The 17,997-nt window shown below is 55.2% G+C and overlaps 1 protein-coding gene across 1 annotated transcript in view; it reads left to right on the top strand.

Moving 5' to 3' along the window:
* Positions 1-1,634: 1,634 nt before the first annotated feature.
* LOC144770948 (uncharacterized) overlaps positions 1,635-17,997 on the top strand; it is a 110,663-nt gene continuing 94,300 nt past the window's right edge. Inside the window, exon 1 of the mRNA XM_078655786.1 lies at positions 1,635-1,856. The gene's annotated coding sequence lies outside the window, so the exon portion shown is untranslated. The remainder of the gene's footprint in view (positions 1,857-17,997) is intronic.

The following is a 17,997-nucleotide window of genomic DNA, read 5'->3' as shown; positions in this document are numbered from 1 at the left end:
CTTTTCCCCAGCACAGGGTCTGGAGTGACCCTGGAACTGGTTCCAGCCAGCCTATGCACAGTGAGCACCGGGGTGCCACGTGCAGTCACCTTCCTCTAAAGCCCTGCCTACCTACAATACACAAAACCCTGTCTGGGACGGTGCTGGCACCGCCCCTGGCAGGAAACCCTTTGTCCTTATCTCCTGCTCTGGGAGGACTCCCAGCAGCAGGAGGGCAGACTTGTGTCTCGGTGGCAGCATCCATTTTGTGGATGCTAAGGCTCTGTCTGACTTTTAACCGGGTTATAGGTTACAGGCATGTCGTGTCCCTCTAGAAGGGTGGAATGCTAACCCCGTCGCCAGAATTGGCGAGGGGTTAGTATTCCAATTCGTATGACACCTTACTCGACATGTTTTGATAAAGCGATACCAGAGTTGGCACATAACCGCGAGGATTATAATGCACTTAAGAGTATATGGTATGCGATATCATGGAAACGGCTAAGGGATAGATCCCGAAAGCCGCAGACAGGCTCAGCTCATGCCAGAGCACCATCTCACACGATTCCAAGCACTCTGCCTTCAGGATTGTTAAGGCCTGCCATAGGAGTGACTGATAGGAGATCTGTGTGTCCATTTTAGGGTTAGATATAGGTATACTATATCTAAAGCAAAGGGTGAGTACACCACCTTGCCCCAGCTGTCGTGCAGCCAGTTGTGTCAGTTTTAGTTAGTCAATCCAGGGGTGGCATAATACATGCTTCAGCCCCTGGGAGACTTCTGGGTGCACCTCAGCCCTGGGTACAGGGACTTGGAGAGGGCCCAGTGCCAATTCAGTACCTGAGTACAATTTGGATAGAGAGAACAGCTAGGCTGTGGGTCTGATTAGCAGGCCCACAGCCAGGGAAAGTCGTAAACCAGTGCAGCAAAAAGCAAAAATCTGGGTGATCATAGGATTGCAGACCCTACTCTCCTACAGAGAGGTTACCCTGAGTCCTGTGTGGTTTGTGCGAGAAATTAGCACAATTACAATGCTTGATGGTGCTCATGAGAAAGTGTCACTCATAGTTGTTAAAATGTCACTCATAAATACACTGAAATTATGAAAATGTCCCACATGGCACGTGAAAAAGCTCACTCTCTGCAGAGTTGCATCTTTAAAGAGAGGGGCTCAGAACAAACCCTGAACAGCCCCCCATGCAAGAGAGAGAGGGGGTGAGTCTGAATAATAATCGAATGTTTTGTCCCCAGTGGTTTGCATGGCAGCTGGGGGGGGCCTGGGGGCCTGTATGCACAGGGCTCACACTGACACCCCAAATAAACCTCGCTTGATCCCCCCACCCCTCCCGCCTCCGAAGGGGGCTTCCAAGCCCCCCCCCGCCAAGAGTCTGATGAATAAAATACTACAAAATACCAAAGACGTGCAGGAACCGCTTCGAACATTCCGTTGAATTTACAGAGATTTCAAATCACAAAAAGTAGAAGTTGGTTAAATGCAGGAATCACTTCAGACAGCAGCCGAGAACACCGGACACTGAGCGGCGGGTAACTGAGGAAGCGTTAGAAGACCGACTTTGCCTGGCTTCCGGCCCTGAGACTTGCCTGGCTTCCGGTCAGCGAGCTGTCTGTTTCCCGGTGTTCTCCCCTCTGCTAGTCTTCCGGTCCCACACTAGGCCTGTCTGTTATCTGGTCCCACAAGTCACCGCCGCCTCATTGCCTGTCTTCCGTCCATTTGTGTGTTGCCTGTCTTCCGGTCCACCTGTCACCTGTCCAAAGTCCTCTCTTCTCCTTTCCACGGTCGTCCGGGTGGAGCGAGGAGTCTGTGCGCCCCCCCCCAGCCCCCCCGACCTGACACAGCAGCCGAGACCCCGCTGACGGTGAGTGCGGACACATTACAACCAAAATATCTTAAAGATCATTAAACTCGGGGAGACCATGTGTATTCCTTCTCCAACCTCACTTGTGTTATTGAAAGTCTCCTGCCACCCTGGGAGGGGCCCCTGAAGTGCTGACCCCCACGATGGGGCCCTCTGGGGAGGATGTGACCCCCCACCCCCAGGATGGGGCCATCTGTGACCCCCCAGGATGGGGCCCTCTGGGGAGGATGTGACCCCCCCCCAGGATGGGGCCCTCTGTGACCCCCCCAGGATGGGGCCCTCTGTGACCCCCCAGGATGGGGCCCTCTGTGACCCCCCCAGGATGTGACCCCCCCCAGGATGGGGCCCTCTGTGACCCCCCAGGATGGGGCCCTCTGGGGAGGATGTGACCCCCCCAGGATGGGGCCCTCTGTGACCCCCCCAGGGTGGGGCCCTCTGTGACCCCCCCAGGATGGGGCCCTCTGTGACCCCCCAGGATGGGGCCCTCTGGGGAGGATGTGACCCCCAGGATGGGGCCCTCTGGGGAGGATGTGACCCCCCCAGGATGGGGCCCTCTGCTGAGGATGTGACCCCCAGGATGGGGCCCTCTGCTGAGGATGTGACCCCCAGGATGGGGCCCTCTGCTGAGGATGTGACTCCCCCAGGATGGGGCCCTCTGGGGAGGATGTGACCCCCCCCCCCAGGATGGGGCCCTCTGCTGAGGATGTGACCCCGCAGGATGGGGCCCTCTGGGGAGGATGTGACCGCCCCAGGATGGGGCCCTCTGGGGAGGATGCGACCCCCCCCAGGATGGGGCCCTCTGTGACCCCCCAGGATGGGGCCCTCTGCTGAGGATGTGAGCCCCAGGATGGGGCCCTCTGTGACCCCCCTGGATGGGGCCCCCTGCTGAAGATGTGACCCCCAGGATGGGGCCCTCTGCTGAAGATGTGACCCCCAGGATGGGGCCCTCTGCTGAGGGTGAGACCCCCAGGCTGGGGCCCTCTGCTGAAAATGTGACCCCCCAGGATGGGGCCCTCTGCTGAGGATGTGACCCCCCCAGGATGGGGCCCTCTGGGGAGGATGTGACCCCCCCCCCAGGATGGGGCCCTCTGCTGAGGATGTGACCCCGCAGGATGGGGCCCTCTGGGGAGGATGTGACCGCCCCAGGATGGGGCCCTCTGGGGAGGATGTGACCCCCCCAGGATGGGGCCCTCTGCTGAGGATGTGAGCCCCAGGATCGGGCCCTCTGTGACCCCCCTGGATGGGGCCCCCTGCTGAAGATGTGACCCCCAGGATGGGGCCCTCTGCTGAGGGTGAGACCCCCAGGATGGGGCCCTCTGCTGAAGATGTGACCCCCAGGATGGGGCCCTCTGCTGAAGATGTGACCCCCAGGATGGGGCCCTCTGCTGAGGGTGAGACCCCCAGGATGGGGCCCTCTGCTGAAGATGTGACCCCCCAGGATGGGGACCTCTGCTGAGGATGTGAGCCCCAGGATGGGGCCCTCTGCTGAGGATGTGACCCCCAGGATGGGGCCCTCTGCTGAGGCTGTGACCCCCTCCCCAGGATGGGGCCCTCAGGGGAGGATGTGACCCGACCCCCCCCCCCCCCCCACACCGGATGGGGCCCTCTGCTGAGGATGTGACCCCCAGGATGGGGCCATCTGTGACCCCCAGGATGGGTCCCTCTGCTGAGGCTGTGACCCCCTCCCCAGGATGGGGCCCTCAGGGGAGGATGTGACCCGACCCCCCCCCCACCGGATGGGGCCCTCTGCTGAGGATGCTACCCCCAGGATGGGGCCATCTGTGACCCCCAGGATGGGGCCATCTGTGACCCCCAGGATGGGTCCCTCTGCTGAGGCTGTGACCCCCTCCCCAGGATGGGGCCCTCTGCTGAGGATGTGACCCCCAGGATGGGGCCCTCTGGGGAGGATGTGACCCCCAGAGTGGGGCCCTCTGTTGAGGATGGGACCCTCTGTTGAGGATGGGGCCCTCTGGTGAGGATGTGACCCCTCAGGATGGGGCCCTCTGGGGAGGATGCGACCCCACGGGATGGGGTCCTTTGCTGAGGATGTGACCCCAAGGATGGGGCCCTCTGGGGAGGATGTGACCCCCCAGGATGGGGCCCTCTGGGGAGGATGTGACCCCCCAGAATGGGGCCCTCTGGGGAGGATGTGACCCCAAGGATGGGGCCCTCTGGGGAGGATGTGACCCCCCAGGATGGGGCCCTCTGCTGAGGATGTGACGCAGGATGTCAGGGGGAGCAGTTATATGTATTTAGTTTTCAGACCCTTTATTTCGATTAAAACATAAAAGCAGTGTTTCCAATGCGCTATGCATCTTTGTCTCCTTTTTAGGCCTCGCCTGCTCTACGCTTGTGAAATCCATTGTTTTTAATATACCTTTAAAAGGGGCTCACTCCTCTCCTGTTTTTTTATTGGTTCATGTGTTTGCCACTTTCTGTTGGTGGTGTTACCATATTTTCCGGCCTTTACCAATGCTTGTTTCTCCACCTGTTCTCTGTAGCCGAAATACTGTTAACGTCAGCTTTGTTGTAACTATTCTTTTCACCAAGTTTTGCTTCGTTTTGCAGCAGATTTATATAGATATAGAACAACTTCTCTTTCCAGAATGTAATTTAGAATAAACCGTAATTACAGACTGTGATGACGTGCCCTCCTTTCTTGCTATTTCACTTCAGAACTATGTACCTGTGTATGTTTATCGAAGCCTGTGGCTGTAGGGCAATGGGCACTTTCTATAGAGTAGAATCAAGTTTATTCTTGTGCTAGGGTCTTTCTGTGTATGTGCATCTTTATATTCTGGTGTTTTTGGCACTAATACTTCATCCCATTGGCGGTCTGTGGGATTTTCTCTGGAAGCCTCTACCACCTTCTTCTTTCTTCATTGAGTAGATAAATAACAATTACTCCTGTTTGGGTTCGGTTTCAATATCCCCACGTTCGCTCTTTAATGCATTTTAAGGGAGTATTATTGTAAAAACTATTCTTGCTGTAGGTCTTCATTAGCTATCACGATAACTGGACAATCCACACAAAGGGGTTCAGGCTGCACAAAGCACCCGCACATTGCGTTGCTGATCCTTGTTTGGACTCCAGGTGCCCATGATCACAGTGCACAATGTACGGGAGTCTCAGGCTGCAACAAGCACGCGCACACAGCGCCGCTGAGACTCTCCTGGAAACTTTTGTGTTCCTGTGTTTCCGCAACATGGAGCCAGCTCACCTCAGGCGCTTGGGGATAAGTTACTTCAGGTCACAGCAAAGTCCATTCAAGCAGGATGGGGGCGTGGCTTAGCTAGCTACAAAATGGCCGCACTTTGAGTGGGCTCTGTCGGCCAAGCCAAAAATCCTTTATCATCCTGCAGACATCTCACCCATCGCCACTCTGAACCGTGCCATGGCCACTCACCTGATCTTGGTGCAAGGTTTGAGCCCACTCCTGCATTCCTGGGATGGCGCTGGCGCATGTTCTGTCGCTACGTGTGCCCTTGGCCGGGCTCCGCGGCGGGTAGGCCGTCCCAGCTTCCTCGAAGCCGACTACTTGTTCCTGATTGTGCACTGGAACTCTTTCCTACGCGGCTCCCCCTCTCCTCGATCATCGGAGCCGGTAGGTGCCGCTGCTGTAGGAGTGCACGGTGGCGGGATTGGGGCGCCCTTGTCGTACCCCCGGCCCGGCCTGTATACTCTCGGACGCCATTCTCCATTCAGAGGCGCCCGCCGATCAGGCCTTCTCCATCGGGCCTGGCAACGTGGGCGGTGCGCTCCCCTTGACCCCTGTTGCATGCTGCCCCCCTCCTGCTGTGGCACCCGGCTCCCCGGAATATCTTTCAGCGGCTGCTGAATCGGCCCCACAGGCATATTGGCCCCACCTCTGCAGAGGCCTGACCCCCACCCCCCAAAGACGGGGTGCTCCCCATGAGGCGATCCGAGCATTGGGCACCCGCTCGCCGACTCTTCATCTGCTGCTTGCCGCCACTACCAGTGGGCGCCACCAACTATCTCCGCCGCCCCCTCCTCCTGGGCCCAAGCCGACCGAAGTGCCTCCCCTGCAGCACCTGGCTGTCATCTCCTCGATTTTGGCCGAAGATCGATCCGTCGTGCTGCACCACATGGCTGCCCCCTGCTGGGTCTTGCTGCCGCTGCTACACAGGGCTAGAGATATCTGCACTGAGCTGACCCTGTATGTCAATTGAACCAGAGCTCGTTCCATCTGGTTGGCCTTCCTCTTGTGAGCCTAGTCGCCCGAGCCCTGAATGGTGCCTCCTGTGTTTACTGTGCCGCTGACCCCTTTGGCCTGCGCCCTCCTGGCAACACTTGCAGCTGGCCTGGCACTGCTTCTACTTCTGCTTCTCCAACGGCCCTGCTCACTGCCCGCATAGTCTGCTGCCACATCATTCTGGCCCGCCTTCCCCAAGCCGGACCTCGCCACCTCTCCCTTGAATAGGTGGGTCAGTAGGCCATCCGCTGTCGCCAACTGGGGCTGGACTTGTTGCCTGCGGACTTCAAGCCTCTCCTACAACAAGCCCATCAGTCCTCCGTTTCCAAACGTCGCCGTAACCGCCTGCTGGGCCTGAGCCTTCGCCTCTCCTCTGCTTGTCCTCTGCCATTTGGGTACCTTAGGTCCTTTCTCCGTACCTGTGGCCTCTCTTCTGCTGCCTGGCTGTTCCTCTCGCCGGCGCCCTCCTGCCGTGGGGAGAACCAACCCCAAGCAGCCCAAGATCACCTTTGATCAGCACCACCAGACGCGCCAGGAGGGTGCCGGCGCTGACGGGGTGACCCTCTGGTTCCATCTGAAATGGCACAGTCTTGTGAGGACGATCTGAAGGCCATCATGCTGGACGTCAAGTCCACTATCACCAGCATATCGGCTCAGCTGGACCAACTTTCGGCCGGCCTGGTCACAGTGAAGGCTCGGGTTGACTCCTACGATGCCAGACTCCTTCATGTTGAGACCAGGGTGTCTGACGCAGAGGACGCCCCACCCAAGACCGCCATAAAATGCTGCAGATGGACCAGATACTAGATGTTATCCGAAACAAGAACGAGGATCTGGAGGCACGCTCTCGTAGGAGTAACCTTCACATCACAGGAGTGCCCGAGTCTACCAACATCTCTCGCATGGAGGACTATGTGGAACAATTGGCTCGTTAGCTTTTTAGCGATGTTCTTTCATCTGTTTTTATTGTGAGCCGGCTTGCCATTCCCTCGGCCCTTGTCCTGTCCCTGGTATGCTGGCCCGCCCCATCATAGACAAAATCTTGAACTTCAAGGACCGTGATGCCATCCTTCGGGCGGCCAGAGAAAAAGGGGAAATTCGCCACCAGGGTAACTCCATCTCGTTCTACCCTGACTACACCATCTCAGTTCAAGCGGCACGTCGTGAGTTCCTAATGGCAAAACAAATCTTCCAGAAGCACAAGATCTTGTACTCACTGCGCACTCAATTGCACGTTAAACAAGGCTCCAAGACTCTCACCTTTCCGGATCCAAGAGAGGTGATGGCGTTTGCTAAAAAACTTGACAGGTCACACCCTGCCAACTCCCAAGCAGCTGCTGATGATAATCTCAGTGACAATGACTGACCTGTTCTCAATGCTTAGATGTTAGTTTTTTTGCACTGTTTGTTACTCAGGCCTGCAACTTTCATTGAGACCTTTGGGTTCATGTTGCCTCCTAGGTCATTCTTGCTCATCTCTTTGCCATTGACGTGATGTTCCCTTACTCCTCGATGTTCAATCTTGGTGTTTGCTGTCACTAACGGCATGGCCACCCTGTATCTCTGGCAGGGGCATATGCTGGGCGTCGCAGTGCCCCCACGGGATAATTCCCATCATGGACACAGATTTTCTCTTACCAGTTGTGGGTCCCTGTGGTGGGTTTGGTTGGTATCTCAGCCTGATTGGGGGTTGCTGTGGGTGTGGGGATGTGGGTCTTCCTGGGGTTTTTGTTTTGGGGGTGGGTTCAGGGGGTTGGGTGTTTGGGGTCTGTGGCCTCCTTATGAGGCCATGTTGTTCTCTTTCACACAGGCTTTTCATTTGGTCCTTTTCGTGACCAGGATTACTTTCCATGCTATCCAGATGCCTACCGAGGGGAATGTTTTGTCTCTATTGTTGGCTTATCTTTTTTTTCTTTTTTTTAAAATTCTTCTTATTGTTCTTCAACAAAGTACAAAACAACCACGAAAGTCGTTCAATCACATGGACATGGAATTCCGATTCAGCATAGCATCTTACATATCAATGAGCAATGTAGGTACATTGTATAACATAAGCATTCTCGTTAGCATATAATCATCTGGCGGACGAGCACAAGGCAAAACAATACAAGGTGTCAGCAGATATATCGCTATGAATACATAGTATAGGTGGCACATTGGTACTGTGCAAGTCTGGAGGGCCCAAAAGGTGTTATCAAGGGGCGATGACAGTTAGCATTATGTAACTATGATGTGTAGGTCTAGGCGTGATATGAGGGAAGGCATAGGGTCAATGTGCTGGGCCAAAGGAAGAGCGGTAGCGTATGTAGCGACAGATGTTGCCTCCTATCCCTGAATGCCAGCAGTATCCACCTCCGGAGTGTTCTCTGGGATATCTTCTTCATCTGTCTGCGCAAGCAAATAGGTAACCAAGGGTCCCCAGATGTCCTTAGGTTGGGACGTTATCGGTAACAGTTCAGTGTAGGTGACGTGCTGTTCCTGACAGTATGTCAAGTCCGCTAACCAGTCCTTGAATTTAGGCGCCCTGCCCCGACCCCAGCGGCACGCCACTCGTCGTTTCGCCAAGAGTAATGCGGTATCTATGAATTTCTTACAGGATTTAGGAACGCTTTTCGTGTGTCCAAGGAGCATGAATAATGGATCTACAGGCAGTTGTACACTAGTCATTGTCGTAAGGGCATCATGAACTTGCTGCTAGTAAAGACGAACAGGAGGGCACTCCCAAGCAAGATGCAGGAAACCTGCATGCTCCGCATGACATCGCTCACACCTGTCATTGTCTGCCAGTCGGAATCTAAGCTTTTTTACTGGGGTATAGTACAATTGCTGCAGGAATTTGTAGTGTATGATTTTGAGTCTACTACTGGCCGATACTCGGGCTGTGAGGGCGCAGCAATATTGCCATTGTTCGTCAGTAAGGGAGGTAGCTAGATCAACTTCCCAATGTGATCGAGCTCCGACTTGCGTCCCCGAAACGTTAGCTCTGAGCTGACGGTATAGACCAGAGACTAGGTGCGCGCCATCTTGGGAACATAGCAGGTAATGAAGTGGAGGCAGGATTGCAGGTTCGCAGGGGAACTCAGGCAGGATGTCCTTCATCCCTTGGCGCAATCGTAGGTAATAAAACATATCTAGCGGAGTACGGGCGTGTACAGCAAAGAATGCCTCTGCAGTCTTGAACTGACCACCTGTGAACAAATCGCCCCAAGAGGTGACATGTATGCGTGCACATAGCAGTCGGAAACCTCGCTCCTGTAAAAGCACCAGTTTCGGGTGATAAGTCAGTGGTAGTTTAGGTGAGTATGGCAGACCACAAGACAGCCTCTTGGTTATGCGGCGCCACGCGTCTAATGTGCAGGAGACAGAGGTATTTGATGTCATTATTAATGATTCCGGACAATGAAGCAGACCATCAAGCGGGAGGGGATGCACTATCCAGTCCTCCACAGCCAGTTGAGGCATGTAGGGGGTAGGAACAAACCAATGATAAGCGTAATGCGCCTGTGCGCATAAATAGTAGGCCTCAAGGTCCGGGACGTCGAAACCGCCCCTGTCGTAGGGCTGTACGAGCGTGGTCCATTTCAACCGTGCGCTCTTACCCCCCCAGAACAATCTGCACAACTCCGACTTCAGGGTTTTAAAGAAGAAGGCACCTGGATAGTAAGGTATAATGAGGAAGAGGTATAGAAAACGGGGCAGCACAACGATTTTAATAAGGGACGCTCTGCCAGCCATGGACAGTGGCAGGGTAATCCAACGGTCCACTGAGGCCGTAAGTTTCGTGACAGCTACCCCATAATTGGAGCGCAGCGTTTCATCTCTGTCGCGAGAGATCTGTATGTCCAGGTACCGGAGCTCAGACCGGCACCATTCAAGGGGGTAGTCGAGTGGAAAGTCAGAGATCGCATCCGTAAGTGGGAAGAATTGCGACTTGGACCAGTTTATGCATACTCCAGACATCCTACCAAACACTACAAATTCTCTAAGGAGGGGATTTAGATTTAAAGCAGGGTTCTTGACGTATAATGTCATATCGTCAGCATATAAGGACACATCTATCTGACGTTGAAAGCATCGTATCGCCCCATCGCGGTGTAGCTGCCTGAGCCTACAGGCAAGGGGTTCGATCGCAATCGCGAATAAAAGGGGGGATAGTGGGCAGCCCTGACGAGTGCCTCTAGAGATTATGAGGGACTGTGAAAGGCGACCATTTATGAGGACTTTTGTTGTTGGATGTGTGTATAGCAGTTCGATCCAGGAGATGAATAACTTTGGGAAGCCCATACGTGCCAGGACGGTGAATAGGTACGGCCATTCGACCGAGTCGAATGCCTTGGTGGCATCCAGGAATACTGCCGCCACTGGCATATCAGGGTGGACCGTGCGGAGCAGGGAGAACAGAGTATGCAGGTTATGGGAGGTGGAGCGGCCCATAACAAACCCAGACTGATCGGGCAAGACTATTCTAGTCATCAGGAGGGATAGTCTGGTAGCTAAAACCTTCGCGAGTATCTTAACATCACAATTTAGAAGGGAAAGCGGGCGATAAGAGTCGCATGAACTGGGGGCTTTACCGGGCTTTAGCAGTGAAGTGATGACTACCTCTCGCATGGAACCGGGGAGGATACCATCGGCCAGCGATTCCTCGAAGACCTCACGTAAGACAGGGGCCATAATGTCAATGTAAGCTTTATTAAACTCGGCAGGAATGCCATCCAGTCCGGGCACTTTGCCGTTCTTGAGTGACATTATCACCTCGCAAATTTCATCTAGTTCGAAAGGGGCAGCTAGGAAGGCCCGATCTCCATCACTGAGCCAGCAGAGGGCGATGTCGTCTAAGAAGTCAGCATAGGGCACATTAGCAGTGATGACAGAAGTGTATAGCGTGTGATAATGTGTGGTAAATGCAGCAAGTATTTCATCCGAGTTCCTGACAGTGTCCCCATGACACTCCGTTAACTCCAGAATTGTGTTGCGGTCATGCGGGGTACGCGTCAGCTCCGCAAGTGCCCTACCCGGCCTCTCGCCCTCGCAGTATTTCCTAGCCTGCCAGTGTTTCCCTCTAAACTTCACCTCCCTGTTAGCCTCTTCCTCATAAGCAGACAATTTGTCTCTAAATTCTGCGTGTATGTCAGGGTTATCGTCTTCCACCATTCTCTGCTCTAAAGCCCTAAGCTCCCTGTCCAAAGTGTGAATGGTGTTTTGTATGTCGCGCAGTACCCCGAAGCTCTTGGAGATGCAATACCCTCGTATCGTGACCTTGAAGGCCTCCCAAACGTGTTCCACTGAGTCGACAGAGCCCTTGTTCCTAGGTAAGAAAGCAGCAATCTCCTCTCCGAGCTCAGAACGAAATGCACTGTCTAGCAGGGCCGTCGGTTGTAACCTCCATTGTGGCCGAGGGTCATCCCACCCGGGTACGCGTGTATGGAGCAAAACGGGGCTGTGGTCCGAATACGTTCTCGGCAAATGTGTCACATCCCAGACCTCCGCCGAGATGTCTCTGGTAGTCAGGAAGTAATCCAGTCGGGCCCACGTGCCGGTCTGCGAAGTGAAGTGTGTGCCTTCCCTCAGGGTAGAGTGGAGAGATCGCCATGTGTCAACCAACCCTCCTTCAGTGATCACTCCCTCCAGTGCCTCCCTAGATCTAGGCTTGTAGTGTGAAACCCCGTCCGCTCTATCTAAGTGTGGTATTAGTGCCAAGTTAAAATCTCCCCCCCATATGACATGTCGGGATCCAACATCCACAATTTTACCCCAAAGTGTAGTGAAGAATTCGGGTACATCAATGTTGGGAGCATAGCAGTTAACAAAGGTGAAAGTGTCTCGGCCCATCCGCCCCCACAACAGAGCATAGCGCCCTTCCTTGTCAGTCAGTTCTCCGCACCGTTGGAACGTCACAGTGCGTCGAATGAGGATAGTTACCCCTCTCGCATAGGTAGAGTAAGAGGAAAAGACAGACTCCAGCCCATTTACCAGCAAAGGGGATATGTGTATGTGGCACTAAGTGAGTCTCCTGTAGCATGGCAACCTGGACACGATGTCTGTTTAAATAAGCAATCACATTTCGACATTTCTTTGCGTTGTTGAGCCCTCTAATATTCCAAGACATACAGTTCAAAAATGCATCAGTACGTAAGTCCGCCATAAGTCTCTAAGCTTCAATCCATCAGCCTCTGCTGTCGTGGGTGGAGCAGCACCCGTCCAATTCAGTCTATTAGGGTGGCTATGACTTTCTATACTCGGCTTGTCCAGACCATGTGCAAAACTTCCCGCCCCCAACTCAACTCAACCCCCCACCCACTACAGCATCCCAATCATGCCAGCAGCCTGCGGTCCCACCCCTCCCCCCCCCCCCCCTCAACTTTATCAACTCAATGTCCATAATGGGGAACACCCGTGAGGGAAACAACATTAAGGGCGCACAGCCACTTCTACCGCCGCTAGCCTCCCGAACTGTACCGCCCTTGGGAGTGGCCAGGGTTGGGATAGTGGCCCTTGGAATACGTTACCACTGGTGAAATCAGCCAGCGCCAAGTTGCTGTGAGACCACCGTCTCCTGTGCATCCGTAAAATAAGTGCAGGGATTAACTGTTCCAGGATACTGCAAGTTCGGTCATGTGTGTCACAGCTGATCAACGTGCATCGCCCACAGCCGCTGTGTCTCTTTCGAGGTTCATCTCTGCATTCCGATCAGCCCTCCGTGCCCCGCGAACCGTCTTCAGGTAGTCTTCAGCCTTTTGCGGGTTCGTGAAAAAGTGATGTTTTCCCTGATGCGTCACCCGTACTTTTGCCGGGTAGAGTAGCGCATGGTCTAGCTGGGCCTCCCTTAGTTTCTTCTTGACGGCTAGGAACTTACGTCGCTCCTCTTGCACCATGGGAGTGAAGTCAGGATAAATGGAAAATGTCAGTCCGTTGTATTGTAATGGTTGTTGAGTTCGGGCCGCTCTCAACGCCACATCGCGATCACGATTATTCAATAATTTCGCGATAATCGGTCTAGGTGGGAGCCCAGGCTTGGGGACTGGGGCCAATGACCTGTGCGCCCTCTCAACGATGAATTGAGGTGAAAACGCATCCTCGCCCACCGATCCTTTGAGGAGTTTCTCCACATATATTTCCATCTTGCCCGTATCTGTGGATTCCGGAATGCCCGTGACGCGGATGTTGTTGCGTCGGCTACGGGCTTCCAAGTCCTCGTTCTTAGCCGCTATTATACGTAGCAGGTTGTCCATACGGGCAAGTTGTGTAGTATGGGATGCGGTGACGTCGTCGTTATCTGCGATGCGGTGCTCAGTTGCTGTTATTCGCTCCTCGTGTTTGTCCACTTTATGCACTAAGGCATCCATCCTGGACGTCATCCCGTCAACCTTTTCAAACACAGTGGCAAAGCCCTGCCTCATCTCCTGGAATAAGTGGTGCAGGTCAAGGTCCTTGGTGGGGGAGGCAGTGAAGGACGGATTTACTTCGCTGGGTCCTGGCTCTGCGGTGGGTGTCTTCGCCCCTCTCTTCGCACTCTCAAAGTTTAGTTTGGGCTGGCGGTTCTCGGGGTGCACCATGTTGCTACCCTGATCTGCCGGCACTCACCACCACGAGGCTCACCACCACAGCCGTGCGCACACTCAAACCAGCCGAGGTGTTATAGCAGAATACGGGGTCTCCCAGGGTAATCACCTCACCTCATCTACTCCGCTTCTAGCGCTCTTGGGCTTTAGGATGAATCTTCGCTGCAGGCAGATTCTGCGCCGCGGGGCAGCGATAGCGTCAGCAGGCTCCCAAATAGTGAAAGCTCACGAAGGGGGTATTTACAAGCTGACAATAGCCCGGTTATCACCTGTCAGTCCTTGACTCGGGCATCGCGCAGGCTGCCATGGCGCTGTTTACCAGGATAGGTTGGGGGCCAATGGGAAGCGCTGTGGCAGATCGTGTAACCGCCGTAGTAGGAGTTAGGCACATATCACCCCCAACAAGGATCAGCGGTAGCCATGACAGTCAGCGCCGACCGCTCGTTGTTTGCCAGCACATTGTCCCCGCCGGTAAGATCAGGCGCCGCAGATCGCGGTCAGTATCAGCGGATCATACCTTCCATCTCGTGCGGAACAGGGGCTCATCAGTCGTCTAGTCTCCACAGCGGCGCTCCCGAGGAGCCGGGCGGTGAAACCAGTGTGCCGCCCGAAAACCGCCTCACCGCGCAGGGTCCGTAGGGCTCAATAACGCACCCCTCAGCTGGCTCTGTGGCTCGCGCCGGGTGTCAGTCTACGGATCTGGGGAGACCAGCCAGGGCAGCATGCGATAATCGGCAAGGTTTACAGCATCGGACGATCAGGAGTGCAGTCGCCAGGCCTGTCCCAGCCCCCCGCATCGGAGATTGCAGGTAAGGCCCAGTGCCTCGTGGTGAGCCTCGGCCTCACGTAGTCAATGGTGGACGCCTCGCGAGCTCCAGGGGCAGAGTCGGCAATTGTTTCGGCGCCGATTTCTTGAGCTCAGGTGACGCTGGCGTCTTGACAGTCAGGTCGAGTGCAGAGGGCGTCCTGCTGCACCGAATAAGGGGTTTTGTGAGGATTTTGCTCACCAATGGGTCAGGATAAATGTAGGATTATAATCCAAGGTGCGGGAGCTGCCCAACTAAGCAGCCATTCCGCGTGTGCGCCCTCTAGCGCCCCTATTGTTGGCTTATCTTAAGGACGTCGTAGTATTTCTGATTATGCCATGTCAATATGTTCCCATGGCTATTGCACTGCCCTCTTTTCTCATTATCCATTGCACCGGTCATTACAATTGCACGCAGCTCCTGCCCTATTTTTCCACCCTTTCTGGACACTCCCTCCCTTGTTGTAACACCATGACTGACAATACACTCTGGACTTGGAATGTCCATGGGCTCAATGACCACCGCAAGGCACGTTTCGTTCATGTCCATCTCGTTCGGCACAAGGTGGACATCTGTTTTTTAACAGGGACCCATCTTCTGCCATCCACTACCTCTAGACTCCTTTCCTGATATTGGGACAATATCCACTCCTCCTTCTACTCCAACTACTCTCGGGGGGTGTCCATACTGCTGCACAAAGGGCTCCCAACGCAGACCCCTCACGTGCTCACTGACCCTGGGGGGCGCTTCATAATACTTCACGGCACCCTGCAGGCCCAGCCTCTGACACTAGCTGGGCTATACAGCCCTAACTGCGACGATCCGAACTTCTTTGCACAAGTCTGGCAGCCCATCTCATCCTTTGGCCCTGCTGCTCTCTTTTGGGGGGGATTTTAATGTGACACTCTCCGCCACTTTAGACCGGTCTGGCTCTCATGTCTCCCACCCACGCACGGCTTCACTTCTCAGCTCCATCCTCCTGGACAACCCCCTGTACAATGTGCGGCGTCATGCCCACCCCACTGCGTGTGAGGGCACATGTGTCACTGGTTCTCGGGGTTGCTGGTCCCGACTAGTCTTATGGATCACTACTCCAGACGCTCTGGTCTGGTTAACCTCGGTTGATCATATGGCGCGCACTCTCTCCGACCATGCTCCTGTTCGCTTATCCCTCTGTGTTTCACATTCTCCCTGCCGAGCCTTCTTCTGGCGCCTTCCCCCGAATGTATTACGCGACTCGGTCTTTTGCGACTAGGTACAAACTGCAATCGTGAACTATTTTGAACTCAACAAGGCTTCAGGGGACTCCCCATCCACGCTTTGGGAGGGGTTTAAAACTGTAATCTGGGGGGCGTGGCTAGCAGCCAACGATGGCGGCCGCAGCTTAGGGAGGCTCCCGTGGGAAGGCGGCATCCGCATTAATCCGTTATCTAAATCCGACCATTATTGGTGTCTGAAGGGGCGGACCGTGTCAGGAGTCCTTGCGGCGCTCACCGGAGCGTTCCAGAGACGGAGAAGACAGGCGATCGACTTGATCCGGCTCGCGGAGCGGAGGGGAGGAGGGGCCTGCTGTCCTCCAGAAAGCTGCGGTGTGGAGTGCGGCTGGAGCCCGAGCGGAAGTTGAGCATCGGCGGATGGGACGAGGCGGAAGTGCCGGACCCGCGGTCGTTCTGCCTGTCGACGGCCGGACCTTAAACATAATCCCCAGGACTCGGTGAGGCATCTTGCGGAGCCCGGCGGAGGTCAACTCGCCCACAGTCCCGGCGTGGCAGGACCAGAGCGACACGGCGGGCGCCCGGGGGACGGAAGCCGCCATATTGAGAGACGGGCCCCCTCAGTACTGCAGGTCCCATCATCCACACAACGGTCGGAGGCACCGCACCGGAAAACGAGGGGAGAGAGGTGGCTCCATCCCAGTGAGCGGCGGCCGGCAGCGAAGCCGACGGTGAGTCCTATGCAGCCCTCCCCCCTCCCCCATCGCTCCGCAGAGCGAAATTGACCGCGGGTGCACCTGGGGAGTCGGGGGCACAGCGGAGAGGAGCGCCGGACAGCAGCAGTTGCTACCGCACGTGGCGGTAGGAAGCGTAGCACCTCATTCGATCTGGCATTGATGACAGTATAGCGGAGGGGACTCACCTTGCCTTCCTGGCAGCCATCTTATCAGGCGCAAACGTCGTAGACCACACGACTACCTGCACTCACGCTGGCCTTCGACTAGCGAGCTACACTGCGTGCACTCCGATTGCCACCTGGGACGGCCACATTTGTCGAGACCCGAACGAGGGACACTGGGACCGAGTGTTAGTCGCGGACCCATTAGAATCGCTGCAGGACTCATCTCTTTACCGGCCCTGACTTAACATATTAGTGGGGGAACGCAACGCCCACGGAGGGGAGACCATGTCCAACAGAGGGCCCAAACTCACGGCAGCGCAAGCAAAATTGAACAGATTCGCATACGAACATCAGACACCTCCCCAGGAACAGCGCAAACCCACAGGGAAGACAATGGACACAGAGAGTGCAAAAAAAGCCACGCTTGAAGATGTAATGGCAGCGCTGGCCCAGGTTCAAGTCACGGTGGGGGCCACGGCCACGGAAGTAACATTGATAAGGGCGGACCTCCAGAAAATCAACGAAAGGGTCAAGCAAGTGGAGGTAGTCACTAAATCCTTAGTAGAAGACGTGTCCGAACTGCAAACAGTCGTAGAAAGACTACAAACGGACAACAAACTACTCAGAGACAAACTGGATGATCAAGAAGGGCGCTCACGACGCAACAACGTCCGAATCTTAGGCGTGCCGGAATCGGAAGACACGGGCGCTCTCGACCTCTACGTGGAGGACCTGATCAACACCAGACTCCAACCGAAGGGTCTCTCCAACTTCTTTTCTGTGGAAAGGGCACATAGGGTCCCGGGAGGGAAACCTAAAACTGGAGCACCGCCAAGACCGATCCTTGCAAGGTTGTTTAACTTCAGAGACCGCGACGCCATCCTGCAAGCGGCGAGAGTGGCACCAGCTATTCAGATCCAGAACTCACGGATTGCCTTCTTCCCAGACTATACGGCCGAGGTGTCCAGAAAAAGAAGGACGTTCCTTGAGGTTAAAAAGACGCTGAGAGAAAAGGAGCTGCCCTACTCGATGCTCTTCCCGGCCCGACTGCGAGTGGTGGCAGACAAGAAAGTGTGGTTTTTTGATTCCCCGGATGCGGCTCGCGACTGGCTTGAGGGTTGGCGCACGGCCGACCACTCGAAGAGACAACAACGATCCAACTACAGCCAAAGAGACGACAATGGAACTGGTTCCCAAACATCGGGCCGGGGGGGAGCGGGTGGCTCCCCGCCCCGCGGCTATACCGGCGCAGGCGGAGATGAATGACTTGCTCTCATGGTCCTGGAATGACATTACTTGCTGAAAAATGATTGATCTGTGCGATAGCTGCGAGCAGACTCTGACGCGGGTGGACCCCGGAAGCACGCGGGGATGCCGCTTGATCGGGGAGACACTCTCCCCCCACACGCAAGTACTCTGGTTAAGGGGAGGATTAAGCACTCTG

The sequence above is a fragment of the Lissotriton helveticus genome, chromosome 7, assembly GCF_964261635.1.
Source record: "Lissotriton helveticus chromosome 7, aLisHel1.1, whole genome shotgun sequence".
NCBI lineage: Eukaryota > Metazoa > Chordata > Amphibia > Caudata > Salamandridae > Lissotriton > Lissotriton helveticus.
Note: the sequence above shows the minus strand (reverse complement) of the source record. Positions and strands in the feature narration are given on the sequence as shown.